The sequence below is a fragment of the Adiantum capillus-veneris genome, chromosome 19, assembly GCF_014529385.1.
Source record: "Adiantum capillus-veneris isolate H3 chromosome 19, ASM1452938v2, whole genome shotgun sequence".
Classification (NCBI taxonomy): Eukaryota; Viridiplantae; Streptophyta; class Polypodiopsida; order Polypodiales; family Pteridaceae; genus Adiantum; species Adiantum capillus-veneris.
Window position 1 is genome coordinate 75,017,422 of NC_140949.1, and position 22,653 is coordinate 75,040,074.

The following is a 22,653-nucleotide window of genomic DNA, read 5'->3' on the forward strand; positions in this document are numbered from 1 at the left end:
GCAGCATATTACTACACATACAAAGCAATGGCATTATCTTTAGGGAAAGAAAACCCTACTGAACTCTTAGAGTATGGCAAACATTTAACAATCAGATACAAGGGCGAGGTTCCAAATGATATTTGCAAATCATCAAAATGTTGACATAGTTGTGGTACATATTGAATTTAATTCTACAGGAATCTAGGGTACATCGATCGTCTAAACTCTAACTCTCTTTTTCCACCGGATTGGCATATTGCATTGTCTCTCTCCACCTAATTTGACTTTCAAGAGCACTTGAGTTATTGAATGCGTCTACTCGCTTTCTTTTCTGAATTTGCAAATGTCTAATTGCCTGTACGGTTGTTGAAGAGGCCAATACTTTCTTTTGTTGCATGCGATGAATGATTCTGCAATAAAACCAATGAAATAACTCCTTTAGACTGTTTGCCTTATTTCGAGATCCTCCATGTTGTGTGTGTCTGAAGTAGTCATTTCTAGCCATGTAATGAGACTTCTCCAGGCCCTGGGTGTTCCATATACTTGGATTCCCATACTTTTGGATGAAGTATGGCAAATGATTAAAAATAATATGCTGCAAAAGAAGAAATTTATTTAGAAATTTAAACACACACTTAGTACTAAGACTATATGAGGCGCTTTAAATTTACCATGTAATGAGTGATTTGAGTGTCAGTCCATGCTATCTTGAAGGATTTTTTTAGTAGATGAAGGTTTTGTTTAAACTTGCTGAGATTATCCTGCGACCAATCATCATTCACACACATTTGAAATAATATGTCAATGGAACGACGCACATCAACCTTTGCATTGTGAGTTGTTGGCTCTTGGTCTTTCACTGCTAAATGAAGTTTTTTCCAGTGCATATACTCAACTTTGCTAATGTAGGTAGAGTGATATACTCTCCCTCCCTTTGTTAGCTTCACATCTTTCATACCTTGAGGTTTAGATAGAAAATGGCGTGCCTTGACCCCACCTATGGATGGTTTGCAGGGTACATCTTTCTCATTGGTTGACCTTTTCTCGTCCCGCTGTATTTTCACATTTTTCCCCATGTAGACCAATATCTGGCAAAACTAGTTCCAAAGCCTCTAGAGCGACTTGTCATTCAAATGACTTTTTTATTTTCCAAGCAAACTCAATGTACAGATATACCAACTTCTCTACAATTCGGCAGAGAGCATGCATTGTAAAAATATGGACATTAACAAGTGGTATATTTAGAACTGGTCGAAAATTAGAGTCTTGATTGTGACGAGTAGGAGCCTTTTGCCACCACTTTGGGTCCATCACTTTTGTAGGTTCCATGCAATACAAGCATGGAGACTTTGCCATGGCGCTCATTCCACAATTATACATACACTTTAGTGTTTTGAGGTCACATGCAAGATGCCATTGAACTTGAAAGTCTCCTCTCCCATCTAAAGCCAATACCTCTCCTCGATTCATTTGCCTATCAATGATATCTGGAATAGGGGTTTGATGGAACACCCAAAATAAAATTTCATGGTCTTCTTTCTTTACCTGCAAGATCAATCCTTATGAGATACAAAAATTAAATCTAAAATTTAGGTACAATAGAGGGCTTGCTAGAGCTGCAAAATTGGAGATAACTGGATTACCTGAAGCCACCATATGTTTTTTTCTGATTGAACACTGAAGTATGAAGGGTCATCAATGGGACATTTAGAAAGGGCCCTATTCATTAATGTGATTGTAACTTGGTCTAGCTTCTTCTCTTTAAGAATCTCACACTCATCTGACTTCAAAACAAAATGTAGAACTCCACCTGTCTCTTCGAATGTGATATTGTAGAACTCTACCATTCTAGTTTGCAACAAAGTGAGGTCCATGAAGATATTGTTGTACTAATCATAAGTGACAGTAGTTCCCTGTGAGCTATAAATATCTTGAATATGAAATGGACATCCAATGAAGTCTGTCTGTTCATTATTGAGCTGTAGTCTTTCCTTCGAAACACTTGTAGCTGTTGGTAAAAGCTTAGACTTTATTCCCTTCTTCACAAACATGGAAAAGAGAGAGTGTTGAATAGCTGCGTAACCTCTTTTACTAACTCCAAGGGAGTCCAATATAGCCTGTATACTCTTGGAAGACACTACATTCTTTGAAATGAATCTGTCAATGACATCTCGTTGCAAAACCTTAAACTTTTTTTCATGCATGATATCCTTTGCAAGACCACTAGTTATCAATGGCTTTAAGTGATTTCCTACATTGGCCTTCGGGTCTATGTTTTCTTTGCCTGGATAGATGGAATCTCTACAAAGAAATCATAACTAATACAAACAAACACTTATATTAATTTATATTAATTAGACAGTTTACAATGCTCACCTCAATGCTTGGATTCTTTTCTTAAGGCCACCAGATCCTACCTTCAATGTTTCAAGATTTCGTAGTTTCTTCTTTCGTACACGAGTGCTTAACATTGTCTCTTTGTTTTGTAATGACCGTAAATTTGTTCACAAGACCTGTGATTCTTGTGTGCGCTGCATTACAGTCTTTTGGTCCTCATGATGTAAGTTTGAAAGTCTTTGAATCTCATTTTCTTGGTGCTTCACCGTGTCTTTATAAGTTTCTGATTTGTTGTTTAGAGCTTTACAGTAGCCAAGCAATCCATTCTCTCCATTACCTACAAAACTCAACAAGTTAGTGGGATTTAAAAATGCTGGGAAAGCATTTGTCATGGGATTCAATGGACAGAGTGAGCCTTTTGTCCAAATATCTAAGTGTTTTTCTCCCTCTGCTCTGAGTCTCTCTGTCATGATCGGTGTCACTTTGATGTTATTTTTTCCTCGCTTACACAATGGCGTATATTGGGGATCCACGTCAATGTGTAGATGATAGAAGGGTCTCTTAAGGTAGACATTTTTAAGGGTGGAACAAGAAGCCATGTGTGAAACAGGGCAACAAAAAGGGAGGATTTCTTTAGATCATCGCACAAACAGTGCAAGAGTAAGGAGAGAGCAGGTTTGGAAGGATATTTCCTTTACTCATACTTTCCATGTATAGGAAACTCCCTCCAATTCTAGGACGTTCACTAAGTTCAACTAAAAAAAACTACTTGTGGCAATAATCTACTTGTAAGTACACTTTTCAAATGGTTATTCCAACCTTACATTTGCTTTTACCACACCTATTTTCTAGAGAGAGAAATTCAAAATTATATTTTTCTTAGAAGGCCCTCCAAATGACCTATGAAATTTCCTAATGTATCCAAACTCCTCCTCTCTCATGCACTCATCAAATATTATGCGCACAAGACTTGCCTCTCAAAAAAAAAAAAACACGGGAATCACCTACTCCAAACTAACACACTTTGCATAGAGAGCTCATCTCCATCTATGCAATGCCGTGACAAATAAAATCACCATGAGAGGTAGCCACATGCATTTGTAATGAAGCAAAAGAGAGTTGGAGTGAGAAATTCCTTTAGACTAATTGAATACGTGTGGAGAAACAAACCAATGGTAAATTGAGAGTAGAACACTTACTTGATTTCTCGCACACTTTTTAGGGGAAGAAAGACACTGGCTAACCATCACGAATTGCGACACTTGATTGTTCAAAGATGATTTAATGATCATTAACATAACCATGAAAGAGATCATGATGTATTTACAAGTTATTGAGGTGCTACAATGATTTATTGGGTTGATGGAGTACGAGATTGTAGAATAGAAAGAGTGGAGGATAGAGTTGCACATCCTCCAAAGAAGAGGAATAGGAGGGAGGATGTGAAAGAGGGATAGTTGGGGGTTTCTCTATTGTTGATCAAGAACAAAATGGGAGTTGAAAAAATAGGTGTGTGTCCTTGAGTCTCTCCAAGGGGGGGTATTTATAGTTGTGCAAGAGTGGGATTATGCTACACTTAATTAGGGTGAGTGATTAGCCCTAGTTAAGTGTCCTTTGACCACTTATTGAATATTGGACATAATATGGATTATTTACTCACAAAAAATAGCATTTTAGACCATGAAGGCTCCATAGGGGTGCATAATGTATGTGGGCCCCACCATGAGGCCCTATGGGTGGCTCCTACAGGGTATCTCAACTTGTCTGTCTTGGCATTAGAAGCATCTTTAGGTCGGTCGCATCACATGCAAGTGATCTTGAACACTCATTGCTCTTATAGAAGATGAGTAAGGGCAAGATAAGATCTCACCCTCTTGATTTACTTGATTTAAAATTTCCTATTGCTGCAATTCTGACAGATTTACACTGTTTTTACCATAACGTTTTACCTGTAGCACAGAATGACATGCTTCAAAAGGAAACCTTCGGACCTTCTCAACATGCTTGATATGAATTTGGACTATTCTTCATGCCCATGCACCAAGGAATTCGGTTTGGAAGGTCCACACTAGGCTAGGGAACCTTTTGCTTCCAGGTCTTCTTATATGGGCCCTTTGCTTGTATGCATCCAAGGGGAATCATGCTGTTTCAAAAGGGTATGCTGCTTAACCAAAGAGAGGAGGGCCCAATCTTATTTTCTTGTGAAAAGAATATGCCATTTGGGTCTTTTTTGAAAGGAGAAAAACTATATGGATATTTTTAAGAGATATTGGGCTACCTATGTAGGGCATATAAGACTTGTAGAGCTAAACCTTAATCTTTAAAGACAAGTGGAGAGTTGATTTCCATGATAGTTTATCTATATGGGATGGAATATAAATATATTATTTTTCTACTACTAATTTACAAGAGGTAAGAAAGTTTGGAGGTAGATAGTTGGTTATTGTACGCTTATTTTTATTTACAAAGCAAAAAAGAAATTGATGGTAATATAAATATATGACTAAGGTGACATTTCTGGGAAGAATACAATGTATGTGTTGCCACAAAGGTTAAACAAAGAGAGGGAATTTACTCTAGATAACTTAATAGCACAGAAAAATATATACACATATGAGGAAGAGGACGTTGAGGAGGCTGAAAATGTTGCAAAAAGATGATAGCCATTTTATGCTACTCATATTAGCCCTCCCCCAACCCTATAGATCTTCATATCTTTAGAAGGACGGTGTTGTTTCTTCTTCTTCTCTTTTTTTATTTTTTAAAAAAATATTTATAATAGGAGGAGCGACATGCACTCTTTTACTCCATTAGACCTATTTTTCATTACCTCAGTCCCATAAATGGGAAATGCGAGGGTTGCCTTGGGTATGTTTAGTTTCTAAGACAAGGTCTTCTTTTCATATCAAAGATTTAAAAAAAGGTACCAAGCGGAAGGGAGCCATGCCAATTTGGAGCTTAGGCGATGTTGGTAGATGACTTCCTACCAACGGATTGATATGTCGGAAGTAGGGCTTTAATCTCCATCCATTGACTCTGGTCTTGTGAAGTTTTCCTGATAGATCTTCTTATCTGTAACTACCATTATTCTCAAACATTGTTTTTATCATGAAAGATCCCTCCCATGTTTGCAATTTCTTTTTTTTAAAGTCGAGTATCAAGTCGGTTATCATAGTGAAGAACCAACATACCTTCTTTCAATCCTTTCCCCTTGAGCTTCTTGTTGATTTTGTCCCTTTGGCTTGTAGCTTGGGTGAGTGATCAATGGACTCTTCTCTATCTAGCTCAAGTCATTGGAGATATAAGGTCCATTCATATAGAGCCTCTTTTGGTTTTTTTACCACTCTTGCAAGAACGCGCAAGCTTGAGAGCTCTACCTCAATGGGGAGAAGTGGCTCATCTCCATAAACTAGATGAAAAGGGGTGATTGGGTAGATACCTTGAAAGATGTCCTATATGCCCAAAGAGCAGCAGTCAAATGGCGATCCCAATCATTACGCCGGTCCACAACCTACTTAGAAATGATCTTACATATCATTCCATTCACTTTTTCCACAAATCTCTTGCATTAATGATAGTAGGGTGTGGAATGCAAGTGTTTCACTTTTAACCTCCTCAATAGATCATTCAGAAGGTCAACCCTAAAACCCGGGACTCGATTTGATAAGATTTCTAGAGGTGTTCCAAACCTACTACAAATATGATCAAAAATAAACTTTGACACCTCTTCAGAAGTGATTCGGGTTGTGCTTGTTGCCTCCACCCATCGTGTCATGTAGTCAACACCCATAATGATGAAAATTTTCTCTGTAGAAGTACGAGGAAGGGGAACTATTGCATCCACACCCCACTTTTCAAAAGGTCCATAAAATATTATTGGGACTCGAGGCTCATATGTCAGTCGTCTATCCCCAGCAATTTGGCATTTCTTACATGCCTTACACCAATGTTGGACATCACGATGTAAGCTCGGACAAATAAACCCTGCTTGTAAAATCTTCCTACTTGGAATATCTTGAGAAAAGTGACCACCACAGACATCATGATGACATGAAAGAATAATTTTCTCAATCTCCTGCACACCTAGTACTCTCCTCAAGACCAAATCTTATCTTTTGTGATATAATTCATCCCCGATCAACTGGTAAGGTGTGGCCTTCTTAACTAGTGTATGTCTTTGCACATGATCTAAGTGTTTGGGACAGTCACCTGCTTGTAGGAAGAAAATAATGTCTTTTAGCTCCTCTTGACCTTGATAATTGGGTTCATATAGTTTCACACCTCCTACCACCATTTGAAGCTTTTCATTTGCGAGTAAGTATGCTTCCTTGTTATGAGTTCTCACAATGTGTTGTACCTGTGTAGTTTTAAAACTCTTCATCAAATCTCTTACACTACTAAGCCACTCAAGCAATGTACCATTCTTGCACCTTTAAGTCCCTTGGATTTTTCTGACCAACACTAGCAAAGAACCACCTTCTATAATAAGTCTTTGTATGCCTAATCCTTTGCATTCTTCTAACCCAAGGGTTAGAGTACAATACTCAGCCTCATTGTCAGAGTGGACATTGGGTAGAGTGATATCTTTTTTAAGTATTACCTCCTTTTGTGGGTACAAAATGATGATTCCCCCTGCTGCTTTGTCATGTTGGCGTTGATAAGCTCCGTCAAAGCACAAAGTATGGGAATTATCAACCTCCTTCTCTTTGAACTGTTTTGAGCCTTCCTCTCTTTGTAGTCATGATCCTTTCCTTTCTCTCACTTTGTAGGTGATAATGTCTGCAAGTCCTGCTCTTGTGCTATCTTCTACAAGGAAAGTGTATTCAAATTATTAGAGTTCAAGCACCCACTTTGCTATTCTAAATGAGAGGCTCATGTGTTGTACTACATAAATGGCACGGGAAGAAGATACAATCAAAACTTCCTTATAGAAAACAAGAATGGAAATACCACTTTCTCCATTTCAATATATCCCCTCTCTGCATGAATCATCACCTTGCTTGCAAAACAGATCGGCCTCATGTATGATTTTCTAGGATCTTTCAAAACAACACCAATTGCTTCAATACCTACACTTGGAGTGACATAGTAGGTCTCCTTTGGATGTGGTGGCATTGGGGTCGGGAGAGAGCTAAGAATGTCCTTCACTTCTTCAAAACATTTTGCGTGTTCCCTCCCCCATTCAAATGTAGATTGGTTCGCCAACCTATGCAAAGGGATGATGGCTTCTGCTAGAAGATGGATGAAGCAAGACATGTACTTCACTTTGTGGTTGAAGTTCATTAGTTCCTTAGAAGATGCTTTATCCATCTTTTGCTAGAAGATGGATGAAGCAATACATGTATTTCACTTTGTGGTTGAAGGTCATTAGTTCCTTAGTTGTTGTTAGTGGAGATAATGACAAAAGAGCCTCTACTTTAGAGGGATCCGCTTGAATACCTTGTGAAGAAACCACATGGCCTAGCAAAACCACTTGAGATTCAACAATATGACACTTCTCTGGGTTGAGTTGTCCCCCAAATTGATGGAGCCTCTTAAGCCCCTCTTCAACCTTTTGGTAGTAAAGTGATCTACAACTATAAATATAGAAATAATCCATAGAGACTCTTATAGGTTTTCCAAAGAATGGCTGAAATACAAATATTGTGAATCTCATGAAGGTGCTAGGAGCATTGTGGAGCCCAAAAGGCATTACTCTAAATGCAAAACATCCCCAATGTGTGATGAAAGTGGTTTTTGGTTGGTCTTCTTCTGCTATTCTAATTTGAAAATATCATGAATACCCCTCACACATAGTGTAGCATTCATGACCTGCTACTTCATTCAAAATTTCATCTTGGAAAGGGAGTGCGAAGCGGTTTCTCTTTGTCGCAGCATTGAGGGGTTTGTAATCCACGCAGACCCTCCACTTACCATTCTTGTTGGGAGTGACTACGATAGGTGAAACCTATTTGGAGCTGGATAGTGGATACATGAAGCCAGTCTTGGAAAGATGATTCACTTCTTGTAGGAGAGCCTTTTGCTGCATAGATCCTAGTCTCCTTAACTTTTGAGCCACGGGTTTGGTCCCTGGTTTAAACTCAATTCGATGCTCTATACATCTACACCTTTTATTTGTGAGTAGTCAGTGATAAACAAATTGGGATACCTCCTTAACATATTGATGTAGTACCTCTTCTCCTCACAAGTAAGATCTTTTGCAAGAATCTTCTCAAATACTTCTTCAAGGTGGTGGTATCTTTCATCCCCTCGTGTGCAATTATCTGTTGGCTTTTGTTCTATGGAAACATCTTGGGTGTTGGTGCTAAATACAATTCCCATTACCTCCAAACAAGACTCCTCTTCACTGGTTGACGCTTCCTCATCACCTAAGTAAGGGCTCTCCTCGCTCTCTTCATCTGCCGTGGTTTCATAGTTGATATCTAGTTGCTTTCCTTCTCGCCAATCATACACCACCAGTTGACCCTTCTTAAGAGTCAATCAACCACTTCCCCATTTTTCATCTGCATACACAGCAATGAGCCAAGGCCTCGCTAGGATGATGGGGTATCCCTCCCCCTTAGCTGGTATGACATACATATCCACTCATGCATCTATGCTACATACAGAGACTTTTACATTTTCAATGATCCCCAAGCACTTCACACTTGAGTTGGTGGCTAGCCTAGCTTGACAATTAGAGGAATTTGTAATTTCAATCCCTAACCTATTCATTGATTTTTCCGTGATCACACACATTTGGGCTCCACCATCAACATATACATTAGACACCTATTTACCCCTTATGTAAGCATCCACAATGGGTTCCACATATTTTTGTAGCTTTGAGGCCACAACCTTAATGGAGAGATTTTCATTCTTCTTTGGAATTCTTGTACTTACCAACTTTGGCCATTGCGTTCTTCCTTTGGCTGCTGATAGGTGTAGAAGTTAAGGCCATGAAATGTTTGGCATTTGGGTTTGTAAATCATCCAAGATGTTGTAGGGCTCTAACTCCTTTCCGAATGGGAAGTTTTTGATACCAATTTCCCTTCGTCTTCATCTTTTCTTCCTCGTACTTTCAGCTTGTTCCAGCTTTGACTTCTTCTTCTTGTCCCTTCTGGCTGAATTTTTTCGTTCACTTCCCATGTCTCCATCCTTATCATGTTCTCTTGTGCTTTTTTCTATCGGCATAACATCAAAGTTTAGAGTATGCTCATTCATTACCTCTTCTAGCTTGATGACGTTGACTCCTCTTTCTTCCTCCTCATGTGAGACATGGGGTATATTTGCTGGTGGTGGTGGTCAACGAGGGATTTGTGGGCCTTGAGAAAGTTTCTGCTACCCAGTCAGAGGAGGCAGTCTAGGGGGGTATATGTCTCCCGGTAGTCGCCTTGGATGTGGACAATTGTACATGCCATGGCCCATTTCATTGCAATTCCAACATTTCAACTCTTGAGATTGTCTTTGTTGATTGCGATTCCCTTCTCTTGGTTGTCGTTGTTGAGGTAGGCCCTATACTAGATTCAGAGTGAGGTTCTCAAGCTGTTGAGTTAGCCTTTGTAAAACCTCTTGTTGAAAGTTATCTCCTATTTGTGAAGATTGTGCAAGAGGGTCCCTAATTGGTGCTTCCATGGTTGTGAAGAATCCCTCTCACTTCATTCAAACCCCTTGCTCTATGTGCTTGGAAGTGTAGTTTTCTAAACTTGATGATGGCTACCTCACATGCTTCTTTGAAGGTGGATGGGAATTTTAGCTCTACTTTAGCCTTTAAAAGTGGATACAAGCCAACCATGCATCTGTCGTTTTGAAAGCTAGGTGCACCACCATGATTTTCTAATGTAGCCTCCCACCTACCCCATAGATTGACAATGGTTGCTTCATAAGAAGGATAGTCTTCAAGTGATACATGCTTATGTCCAATAAGACATTTCCATAGTCCTTCTGAAGTATCACCTTGCCCGAACTTGGAGAGGAAGCTTGCTCACAGTCTCTCCCAGTTCAGCTTGATTTGAGGTTGCAAGGTCTCATACCATGCTTTAGCTTCTGCTTTGAGAGCAAGCGGGAAGGCTCATAGCTTGACTTCCTCTTCATCTCTCCCGGATATGAGATGTGCCATCTCCAAGTTGTCAAGAAACTCTTGCACATGTTCCCCACTTCTTGCATAAAACGTGGGAAAAGCATTTGACATTTTGTTTAGACTTTTGATTTTTTTTCAAGAAACTTTTCTCTTACGAGCCGCACAAGATTCTTGACACTATAAATCTGATTACATTAAAATAAAGATGTACACATCCATTGTTAATTCGTACTTTATCATAGGTAGAGTAAATGAATGAATTGAAGCATTGATTTCATTGAGGCGAGTGGATCGAAATATCCTCCTTATGATAAATTGAAACCGAAACTTACTTGCAATGACTATGTGAATGGATTGCCGAGCAATAGGACTAAAAGTTTCATTTTTTTTATCGTGATTCATGTGCTACTACTCATTGTTGGTTTGAAGACCTCGTTCCTTCATATGGCCCTTGAGCACCTTCACCACTCCTTGTTCCTTCCTTTAAAACAAAATGAACACGTGAACATCAAAAGAGGTTTCATAATTGATGATTGGAAGTATGACTGGATTGGGTGATGCCAATATTTCTCTAAGTCGTTTTGCACCAAACATAAAAACAATGCATTGCTAGAAATAGACTTCTCTATCTATGTGAACATTTGCTGTAATGTGTTGTGCAATTGAAATGGATAGATGGGAACTCCATTATTCATGACTAAAAATTGAAGGTAACTTGGAAATATGTTCCTCAGTAGGGGGGGCACCACTTTTATGAGAGCAAGCTTTTTGACATGGGGCCTCTAAACCCAAACCATGGGACAACCTTCACAAGATGTTCGTAGAGAAGTACGCACACTACTTGGGGCAACATCTTCTTTTGGGAGTGGAGAAGGAAACCAATCAAATAACACTTGCACCCACCCACTCAAGCAATGAACTTTGAGAATCCCTTACTCTATGTAGATTTTGGACGCTTGACAGCATCAACGATTTTGCAACCCAATGCCATGTATCAAATGTAAATATGCAATTCGTGGAATCACTTTCACCTTGTCCCATAAGAATACCCATGATATATCCAAACTCCTCCTCTATCAAGCACTCATAAAAAATCATGCGAACAAGACTTGCCTCTCAGAAAAAACACAAGGGAATCACCTACACCAAACTAACACACTTTGCATAGAGAGCTCATGGGTGAAAGCATGTTAACCTGTCGCTCTTTTTGTGCTAGTTAGCAGTTTCAAATTAGCACATCTTTGAAAAGTTGGGCGTTCGGTAAATTTTTTACAAATAATATCAAAATTTGTCGGAGGTTGTACATTTGGATTCCTTGTTTCAAGTGCTTTCTATTGATATATCATATGTCATAGATCTTGGAGATGTAGCCAAGTTATTGTACTAGTTAGCATATGTCAAAATTGTGCTAGTTAGCATTGTCCGGGACATGAAAACGCATGACAAGTTAACATGCTTTCACCCTCATCTCCATCTATGCAATGTCGTGACAAATAAAATCACCATGAGAGGTAACCACATGCATATGTATTGAAGAAAAAGAGAGTTGGAGTGAGAAATTCCTTTAGACTAATTGAATAAGTGTGGAGAAACAAACCAATGGTAAATTGAGAGTAGAACACTTACTTGATTTCTCACACACTTTTTAAGGGGAAGAAAGACGTTGGTTAACCATCACGAATTGAGACACTTGATTGTTCAAAGATGATTTAATGATAATTAACATAACCATGAGAGACATCATGATGTATTTACAAGTTATTGAGGTGCTACAATGATTTATTGGTTGATGGAGTACGAGATTGTAGAATAGAAAGAGTGGAGGATAGAGTTGCACATCCTCCAAAGAGGAGGAATAGGAGGGAGGATGTGAAAGAGGGATAGTTGGGGGTTTCTCTATTGTTGATCAAGAACAAAATGGGAGTTGAAAAAATAGGTGTGTGTCCTTGAGTCTCTCCAAGGGGGGGTATTTATAGTTGTGCAAGAGTGGGATTATGCTACACTTAATTAGGGTGAGTGATTAGCCCTAGTTAAGTGTCCTTTGACCACTTATTGAATATTGGACATAATATGGATTATTTACTCACAAAAAATAGCATTTTAGACCATGAAGGCTCCATAGGGGTGCATAATGTATGTGGGCCCCACCATGAGGCCCTATGGGTGGCTCCTACAGGGTATCTCAACTTGTCTGTCTTGGCATTAGAAGCATCTTTAAGTTGGTCGCATCGCATGCAAGTGATCTTGAACACTCATTGCTCTTATAGAAGATGAGTAAGGGCAAGATAAGATCTCACCCTCTTGATTTACTTGATTTAAAATTTCCTATTGCTGCGATTCTGACAGATTTACACTGGTTTTACCATAACGTTTTACCTGTAGCACAGAATGACATGCTTCAAAAGGAAACCTTCGGACCTTCTCAACATGCTTGATATGAATTTGGACTATTCTTCATGCCCATGCACCAAGGAATTCGGTTTGGAAGGTCCACACTAGGCTAGGGAACCTTTTGCTTCCAGGTCTTCTTGTATGGGCCCTTTGCTTGTATACATCCAAGGGGAATCATGCTGTTTCAAAAGGGTATGCTGCTTAACCAAAGAGAGGAGGGCCCAATCTTATTTTCTTGTGAAAAGAATATGCCATTTGGGTCTTTTTTGAAAGGAGAAAAACTATATGGATATTTTTAAGAGATATTGGGCTACCTATGTAGGGCATATAAGACTTGTAGAGCTAAACCATAATCTTTAAAGACAAGTGGAGAGTTGATTTCCATGATAATTTATCTATATGGGATGGAATATAAATAATTTTTTTTTCTACTACTAATTTGTAAGAGGTAAGAAAGTTTGGAGGTAGGTAGTTGGTTATTGTACGCTTATTTTTATTTACAAATATAAAAAAGAAATTGACGGTAATATAAACGTATGACTAAGGTGACTTTTTTGGGAAGAGTATGATGTATGTGTCACCACAAAGGTTAGACAAAGAGAGGGAATTTACTCTAGATAAGTTAATAGCGTAGAAAAATATATACACATGTGAGGAAGAGGACATTGAGTAGGCTGAAAATGTTGCAAAAAGATGGTTGCCATTTTATGCCACTCATATTAACCCTCGCCCAAGCCCAAAAATATTCATATCTTTAGGAGGACGGTGTTGTTTTTTCTTCTTCTCTTTTTAAATTTTTTAAATCTATTTATAATAGGAGGAGCGACATGCACTCTTTTACTCCATTAGACCTGTTATTCATTACCTCAGTCCCATAAATGGGAGATGGGACGGTTGCCTTGGGTATGTTCAGATTCCAAGACTGGGTCTTCTTTGCACATCAAAGATTTAAAAATAGGTGAAGCATTTGCCAAACCGAAGGGAGCCATGCCAATTTGGAGCTTAGGGGATGTAGGTAGATGACTTCCTACCAATGGATTGATACATCGAAAGTAGGGCGTTAATCTCCATTCATTGACTCTAGTCTTGTGGAGTTTTCTTGATAGGTCTGCTTATCTAAAAATACCATTCCCAAACTTTGTTTTTATCATGAAAGGTCACTCCCATCTTTGCAAAAAATTTCTGTCAAGTCGAGTATCAAGTTGGTTATCATAGTGAAGAACCAACATACCTTCTTTCAATCCTTTCCCCTTGAGCTTCTTGTTGATTCTGTCCCTTTGGCTTGTAGCTTGGGTGATGTAGTGATCAATGGACTCTTCTCTATCTAGCTCAAGTTGTTGGAGATCTAAGGTCCATTCATGTAGAGCCTCTTTTGGTTTTTTTTCCACTCTTGCAAGAACGCACAAGATTGAGAGCTCCACCTCAATGGGGAGAAGTGCCTCATGTCCATAAACTAGATGAAAAGGAGTGAATTGGGTAGATACCTTGAAAGATGTCCTATATGCCCAAAGAGAAGCAGTCAAATGGCGATGCCAATCATTAGGCCGGTTCACACCCTACTTAGAAATGATCTTACATATCATTCCATTCACTTTTTCCACCAATCCGTTGCATTGATGATAGTAGGGTGTGGAATGCAAGTGTTTCACTTTTAACCTCCTCAATAGGTCATTCAAAAGGTTAGCCCTAAAACTCGGGACTCGATCTGATAAGATTTCTAGGGGTATTCCAAACCTACTACAAATATGATAAAAATTAAACTCTAACACCTCTTCAAAAGTGATTCGCGTTGTGCTTGTTGCTTCCGCCCATCGTGTCATGTAGTCAATACTCATGATGATCACAACTTTTCGTGTAGAAGTACGAGGTAAGGGACCTATTGCATCCATACCCCACTTTTCAAAAGGGCCATAAGATATTATTGGGACTCGAGGCTCATATGTTATTCGTCTATCCACAACAATTTGGCATTGCTTACATACCTTACACCAATGTTGGACATCACGTTGTAAGCTCGCCAAATAAACCCTGCTTGTAAAATCTTCCTACTTGTAATATCTTGAGAAACGTGACCATCACAGACATCATCATGACATGAAAGAAGAAATTTCTCAATCTCCTGCACACATGGTACTCTCCTCAAGACCAAATGTTTTCCTTTGTGATATAAGTCATCCCCGATCAACTAGTAAGGTGTGGCCTTCTTAACTAGTCTATGTATTTGCACCTTATCTAAGTGTTTGGGACACTCACCTGCTTGTAGGAAGAAAATAATGTCTTTTAGCTCCTCTTGACCTTGATATTTGGGTTCATAAAGTTTCACACCTCCTACCACCATTTGAATTTTTTCATTTGTGAGTAACTCTGCTTCCTTGTTATGAGTTCTCACAATGTGTTGTACCTGTGCTGCTTTAGAACCCTTCATCAGAGCTCTTACACTACTAAGCCACTCAAACAATGTACGATTCTTGCACCTCCAAGTCCCTTGGATTTTCCTGACCACTAGCAAAGAATCACCTTTTATAATAAGTCTTTGTATGCCTAATTCTTTGCATTCTTCTAACCCAAGGGTTACAGGAGCATACTCAGCTTCATTGTTAGAGTCGACATTGGGTAGAGTGATACCTTTTTTAAGCATTACCTCCTTTTCTGGGTTCAAAATGATGATTCCCCCTACTGTTTTGTCATGTTGGTGTTGATAATCTCCGTTAAACCACAAAGTATGGGCATTATCAATCTCCTTCTCTTTGAACTGTTTTGAGCCTTCCTCTCTTTGTAGTCATGATCCTTCCCTTTCTCTCACTTTGTAGGTGAGAATGTCTGCAAGTCTTGCAAGGCACGGGAAGAAGATATCATAACATCAAGATATCGACGGCCGGACCTTTCCACGCGGTTATCAATGTACTTGCAGCCCGTCGATATATGCATCAGAATATCCATCGATATGTGCGTGGAAATACGCGTGGCAAGGCATACTTTACCACGCGTATATCAACGAATATTACCACGAGTATATCGACGCAAAAAATTGGGAGAAAAAAAAAGGGAAATCCGTGTGCAGCGCCGCAAGCGGCCATTTTCGCCTGCGATACGCTCAGATCTCTTGGCCGAAACCTGCTGCGCAGGTATTATGAAACTCTCCCTCTCTCTCTCTCTCTCTACATCGTGTGTGTGTTTGTGTGTGTGTGTAGGAGAGAGAGAGAGAGAGAGAGAGAGAGAGAGAGAGAGAGAGAGAGAGAGAGAGAGAGAGAGAGAGAGAGAATGTATGCGTAGGAAATTAAAATTAAACAAAGAGGATTTAAAGAGAGAAATGAAAATGAAATGTTATATTAACGTCTTCAAAAGGCCAAAGCGACCTATGAGACCAGAAAGTTACAATGTGGTGGATCTGATACAAAGTCAGAGTAACAAGATGAAAAAATGACAAAATAAAATATTATGGAATCCTAAATTGCTGGGTGTGGACTAAGAAGCTAAAACAGCTAGCTGGGATAGGTAGATCATAGGAGATCCAGCATCGATCACTGGCGGATCTCATCAATCTCCTCCATGGTCAGTAGTCTGACCGAGCGTTGTGAATGTCGAGCCAAAGTGACCTGGATCCTGTTATGCAGCCTCTGTCCATATTGTGTAGTCCTCTGCAGTTGTAGACGTCTGGATTTCTCTAGCTCAGTCGCTCATTCGATCAATATGCCTCTAGTGTAAAGCGACGAGCTCTGTTGTGGTAGAGAGGGAGAGAGAGAGAGAGAGAGAAATAAAGAGTGATATATATATATATATATATATATATATATATATATATATATATATATATAGAGAGAGAGAGAGAGAGAGAGAGAGAGAGAGAGGGAGGGGGGGAAGTGGAGAGCAAGACAGAGAGAGAGATAGGGAAATAGAGAGAGATAGAGATAGAGATAGGAAAATAGAGAGAGAGAAAGAGATAGGAAATAGAGAGAGAGAGAGAGAGAGAGAGAGAGAGAGAGAGAAAGAGAATGATATATATATATATATATATATATATATATATATATATATATAGAGAGAGAGAGAGAGAGAGAGAGAGAGAGAGAGAGAGAGAGAGAGAGAGAGAGAGAGAGAGAGAGAGAGAGAGATAGGGAAATAGAGAGAGAGAGAGAGAGAGAGAGAGAGAGAGAGAGAGAGAGAGAGAGAGATAGGAAATCAAATAGAGAGAGTGAGAGAGAAAGATAAAGAGAGATAGCAAGATCGAGATCGAGAGAGAGAGAGAAAGAGAGATAGGGAGAGCAAGATCGAGAGAGAAAGAATGAGAGATAGTGTACGTAGAGAGAGAGAGAAATAGAGAGACAGAGAGTGATATATATATAGAGAGAGATAATTAACTAGAGATAGCTACAGAGGTAGAGAGAGAGAGATAGATAGTAGATAGAGAAAGTCGGCGTGAAAGAGTTAGGTTGGCTGACCAATTGTGTGAAAAGGACAAAAACTCTCTCTATCTCTCTCTCTCTCCCTCTAGAAGAAACTATGGAACTAAAAGAGGCAAAGGGGTTTTGCCCGCTACATGCATTTCCATGTACACCTGGGAGTGCACGTATGTGTCTACCCATATAGGATTTGACCAATAAAGATGAGATTTTGACCCGGTGGTCCTGATCTCCGTACACCTCTGGACCGAGGTGTACGGAGATCGGGCAAGACTGGAGAATGCGAGGTAGTTTACATTGTGAGGAGTATATATATTAAAACAACATTCATAATCATTGTAGATGGAAACGTCATCAACTAACATAGAGGAAAAGATTGCATGCTCATGCACGCTATGCAAGTATCAAATCCTGCAAATGCTGTGCGCTCCTTGCCACACTGTCGAAGCAAGGGACTTGCCAATACACCGTGTGCGAGCCACAAACGGCTCCAAGCACACAACAAGCCTAAACTAGCAAGCTCAAGAAAGCAAAGGGTGTGTCACTCACCGCTCTACGCTCGCCTTCGTGGTGGATTCCTCGCCGCGATGAAGAAGAAGCTGCAGTCGTGCCGCGCTCAACCGCTTCGCCGCCGTCGTGCCTTCGTAATGCTCGATCGCACACACACTCTCCCTCTCTCTCTCTCTCTCTCTCTCTCTCTCTCTCTCTCTCTCTCTCTCTCACACACACACACACACAAGGAGGTGAAGAAGAAGAAGATGGAGATGGAGCAAGAGCACTCTTCTATTGCACAAATGAGAGAATGAGTAAAAATTAGGTTTAGTTGGCTTTTATAGGAGCTCACCCCATTCACACTTGGGCGCCCATGCTTAGCCAACTAATCCCTTGAATGTCCCAGTTAGAGTGCGCCTCTCATCGGCGATCACTCTACCTTTCCCTATTGGTCCGACAAGCCCGGTACCTAACTCTAAATAATACAACGTTTATAGATGATAGGGTGTCCGTGTGCCGTGAGGGTTAACATGCCCCCCTTCCTGATGTAGATTCCGTCCTCGGAAGCGATTGAGTTGAAGCTTGGTATGTCCATGTTGTAGAGCATCTAGATTTGAATCTGCAAGGCAAAGTCACTGTTTTAGCAAGCGGAATTATATTGCCATAAATCATGAGGGGAATGTAAAGTACATGTGGAAATGAGTAATTGCAAGACTTATGAAATGTTAGACTGCCATTAAGGACAAATAAATTGCACTTTGAGTAGATTAATTAATCAAGAGTTTTGAGCTTATGGGTGAGTCTATCAATTAGTTAGCTATGACTAAGGTTAAAACAACTACTCTAGTACTAGCAAGCTAAGAAGATTATCTAAATGCAAGATTCCCTAATTATGCTTTTCAGCTTTGATTAGCCAACTTGCTCTCACAACTGCAAACAAAAGCTTGAAATGTTAACTGTAAGCTCAATGGAAGTCTTTTAATTTTTCTTTATCTTTTTTTAATACTTTTTTACTTTGGGTCACAATCATGTGACGTGTGTGCTTATTTTGTATGTCCGGGGTTTTTTGCTTCTCAAGGAAAAGCGCCCACACTGGGAACCTCTAGGGCTCTAGTACCATAGACAATACATGTGAGTGAAGTACCAATTCAAGCCAGGATTTCTCTTCCAGCATAAGATTTTTCATTTGTGGCACTTATGTTTTTTTTTTTTTTTTTTTGCTTCCATTTCCTTGGTATTCGCACTAGTGTTTTTTGTTGTTTGAGTGAGCAAGCCTTTCTCTGCCTAAAACATTCCTAAGGTCTCAAATACTCGGATAATTTTATTAGCTAGGCCTAGTGGTCAAGTAAATGAGTTAACCTAAAGTCACGGTCTCCTAATCTCCAGGCTCATCCATAAGATTAAACTGGAGTTCAATCAACTTAAGCAAAGACAAATTTATACATCTATAATGATAGATAACAATCATAACTATTGCACTCAAACAAAGAATGAAAAATCATTATTAGCAATTACACATATCCACCAACATGAATCATGGAAAGTAGTACACCTGGAGGTATGGAGTGGCTCATTTCGTTGAAGCAGATGTCCTCAGCCATGTGGATGGAGATCCATATAAGTCCTACCTAACACATCCAAAAACAGGCACTATACCTCTAGGAGGCATGTCAGTGTGAAAAATTAAAACTCCTAAAAAACAAACTCAAAACACAATCTAGACCCCTAACCTACCTATCTGTCACCCCATTCAGAATCAAGGAAAGAGGATATTATATAAACCGGGTGGCCACCCTAAGGCTAGGCCTCTATCCTCATCATCTAGATAAATAAAATCGTTGTCCGTGAGGCCATAGTCTTCCTCGGTCTCTATTAGTTCCTCTTCATCATCCTCTTGTGCAATCATGCTAATTAAGAACCTCGTGATGCGTGGATACTCATCTTGTGCAAAAGAATAAGCATGTGCCATTGGAGACACATTCGCTACTGGGTAGGGATCACTAGTTAGCCATAGACGTATCAGCCATTCTAACTCCTCAAAATTTCTCTCACATGCAAGGCTCTCTATCAAATCCCATTCGCAAGAAAGTATAGGGTAGCATACGTAGAACACTTGAGGAAAAGACAAAGGGTACCTTTCATCAAAAATAGAAGTGCATGCCTCTGGTGAAGTAGCCATTTCTGACAAGACAGATAGATTTGGTTAGGCCTTTAAAACATAAGAGTTGTTTTTGTGTGTTGCTCTTGCTCTTTACTATTTTTGTTTTTTTGTGAGTATAAGGCTATATATATACATTCCCTAAGATTGGAATTGAGAGGTCAGGGAGGAAGGTTGAGAGGGGAGCGAGTGAATGATTGATGTTAGCAAACACTCCCCCCTTCCTTGGGTAGATCATACCTTTTGGAATGAGGTCGTCACCTTTTGAAACCAATTGTTCCAAGTTGTTATGGGTGAAGGTTTTAACCAATAGTTTTCAACCGCCCTATGCGTTTCATCTAGTTGCAAGGGTGGTAAGGTACTCTCCCATGATTTTATTTGCAACGTTGTTGTAGGTGGTGAACTTACCTCGGGAGGTGCAAACTCTTTCGTGCTTGTATGGATATGTGCAATGGTAGGTGGAGGTTGTGTCGAAGCTTCTATTTGCGTATAGGAACTACATGAAGAGCAAGAAGCTTCATTTGATTTCCCTGTTCCTGAGCTAGGTGGAACAAATCGTTCTTTCTTTGGTACCCAAACTAGCTCTAGAACGGGTGTGTAACATTCCATGATTTTTTCCTTTCCGCGATTTTCAATTTGTTTTGGAGCCACAGGATTGGGTTTACATGGGCCAGGTGATAGGTAAGAGCACAATCTACGTTTTGGCACCCAGATTTGATCATTTCCTTCATAGTATCCTTGGGCTTCCAATAGTCGTTTAGGAATCCAACGCAGCGTTTCTTTACATTTCTTGGAGTGAGTGGTACGGTTCTTACTAGGTTTCCGTTTTCTTGCATCAACCATGCTCACTACAGAGGTTTTAGGGACTCACTTGTATGTTTTCTCTGTTATATTAGGATGGTTCTTGTGTGTCTCAAGCCTTCTTTCAACTACATCAGTTGAAGCTCTAGAGAGTTGGGCTATGGGGACGTATGGTTCAACCTCCTGGACATGCAATGTCTTGGGTTTTATTTCCTTGGGCAATATCTCAAGGACTGTGGCTTGAGTGGTAGGGCTAAGAGTTGGTTTTTGCGTTGTAACACCCCCAGTCCCCCAATCAATAGTGCATTTGGTGGCTATCATCCACGTGCGGCCTAGGTTTATATTACCCTCCATAGTTCCAGTAGGCATGACCAAAAAGTCTTGAGCTACAACCCCATTGTCATAACTGACAGAAGTGTGCCAGATTCCAAAAACCGTAGTTTTTTTCTTGTTGACACCCTTGACTTGGATAATACTCTCAGATAGAGGTGGCTTCCCTAATTGACACCACACCCCATAGGATAGCAGATTATATTTAGCACCCGTGTCCAACAAGGCGTTATATAGCACTTTTCCATAGGCACTATTTAACTCAATGGGGTATCGTAGAGGTGTGTCAGAGTCCAACCTATCCTCTTCGATTTCCACGTGGAATGCATTTGTGACCCCAAGGTTAGCCTCTCGTTTTTGTCTTATACGTTGTTGTCGCTCCTTAGCCTCAGCTTGAGCTTGTATCTTGTTTAACTCGGTTTGTGCTTTGGCGGCCTTCTTTTGATGAATGGCCCGTAGTTCTTCTTGGCTTAAAGGATCATAATATCTTTTCAATTTACTCCCATTGAGGAATCCAATGGTTTCAACTCCATCAAGAGTTTCCACACGAAGGGTACCTTGTGGGGTAATTTCACATACTCTATATGGTCCTTTACCAGCATATTTCAACTTTTTCTTCTCTTTACGTACTCCATACATAAGGACTTTATCACCAACTTTGATGTCCTTGTCCTTCACATGGCGATCAAACCACTTCTTTCTCCTATCCTTTTCCACAAGAGCATTTTGCACAGCCAACTGTCTCTCTTCGTCTAGTTTTTCTAAGATAAACAAACGCTCGGTTAAGGGGTTACCATTCCATCCTTCTTGCGAAGCTACCCTAAGACTAGGAATGACAAACTCCCAAGGCATAACCGCTTCTTGGCCGTATACCATTTTGAATGGCGTACAATTAATAGCCACTTTATAAGCAGTACGATAAGCCCATAGAGCAGATGTCAACTTCAAATCCCAATCAATGCGATGAGCTTCTACCGTCTTGGTTAAAATAGAGATTAGAGTCTTGTTGGTGCTCTCGGCTTGTCCATTAGCTTGCGGGTAATAAGGTGTAGACTTATGGTGGGATATCATAAAGGTCGTGGTAAGCTCTCTTGTTACCTCATTTATAAAATGGGTACCATTATCACTAACAATTTCAAAAGGGCAACCAAATCTTGTGATAATGTTCTCAAAAAGAAACTTAGCTGTTGTCCTCGCGTCAGCTTTTTGTGAAGCCTTAGCTTCAGCCCACTTTGTTACATAGTCCGTAGCAACTAGAATATATTGAGATTGAGTGTTGCGAGCTGCGGGACTAATTGGACCTACAAACTAAGCCCCATTTTTCAAATGGTTGGGTTACTTTAATAGGATGTAAGGGCATTCTGTCCTTGCGCTGTGTGGTCTTGTAACGTTGGCACTCATCACACCCTTTTGTAAAAAGTGATGCATCCTTAAATAAAGTTGGCCACCAATAGCCTGATTGCAGCACCTTTCTAGCAGTCAGGTCTCCTAAAAAATTTCCTCCTGCTATGCCCATATGTGCTTCTTGCAAGATATACAAATATTCATCCTCGCGGGCACAACGCCTAAGAATATCGTCCTTGCCTAATCTATACAGAGTTCCGGCAATCAAACAATAGGGTTCACATTCTTTTACTAGCCTTCGAGCGATATCCTTACGAAGTTCCTTGGGTGGAAAACCATTAACTAAAAAGTTAACAATG

The 22,653-nt window shown here is 39.9% G+C and overlaps 1 pseudogene; it reads right to left on the reverse strand.

Annotated features, from left to right (window-relative positions):
- Positions 1-208: 208 nt before the first annotated feature.
- The window catches only part of LOC147434248 (uncharacterized), a 47,951-nt pseudogene continuing 25,506 nt past the window's right edge, over positions 209-22,653 (reverse strand).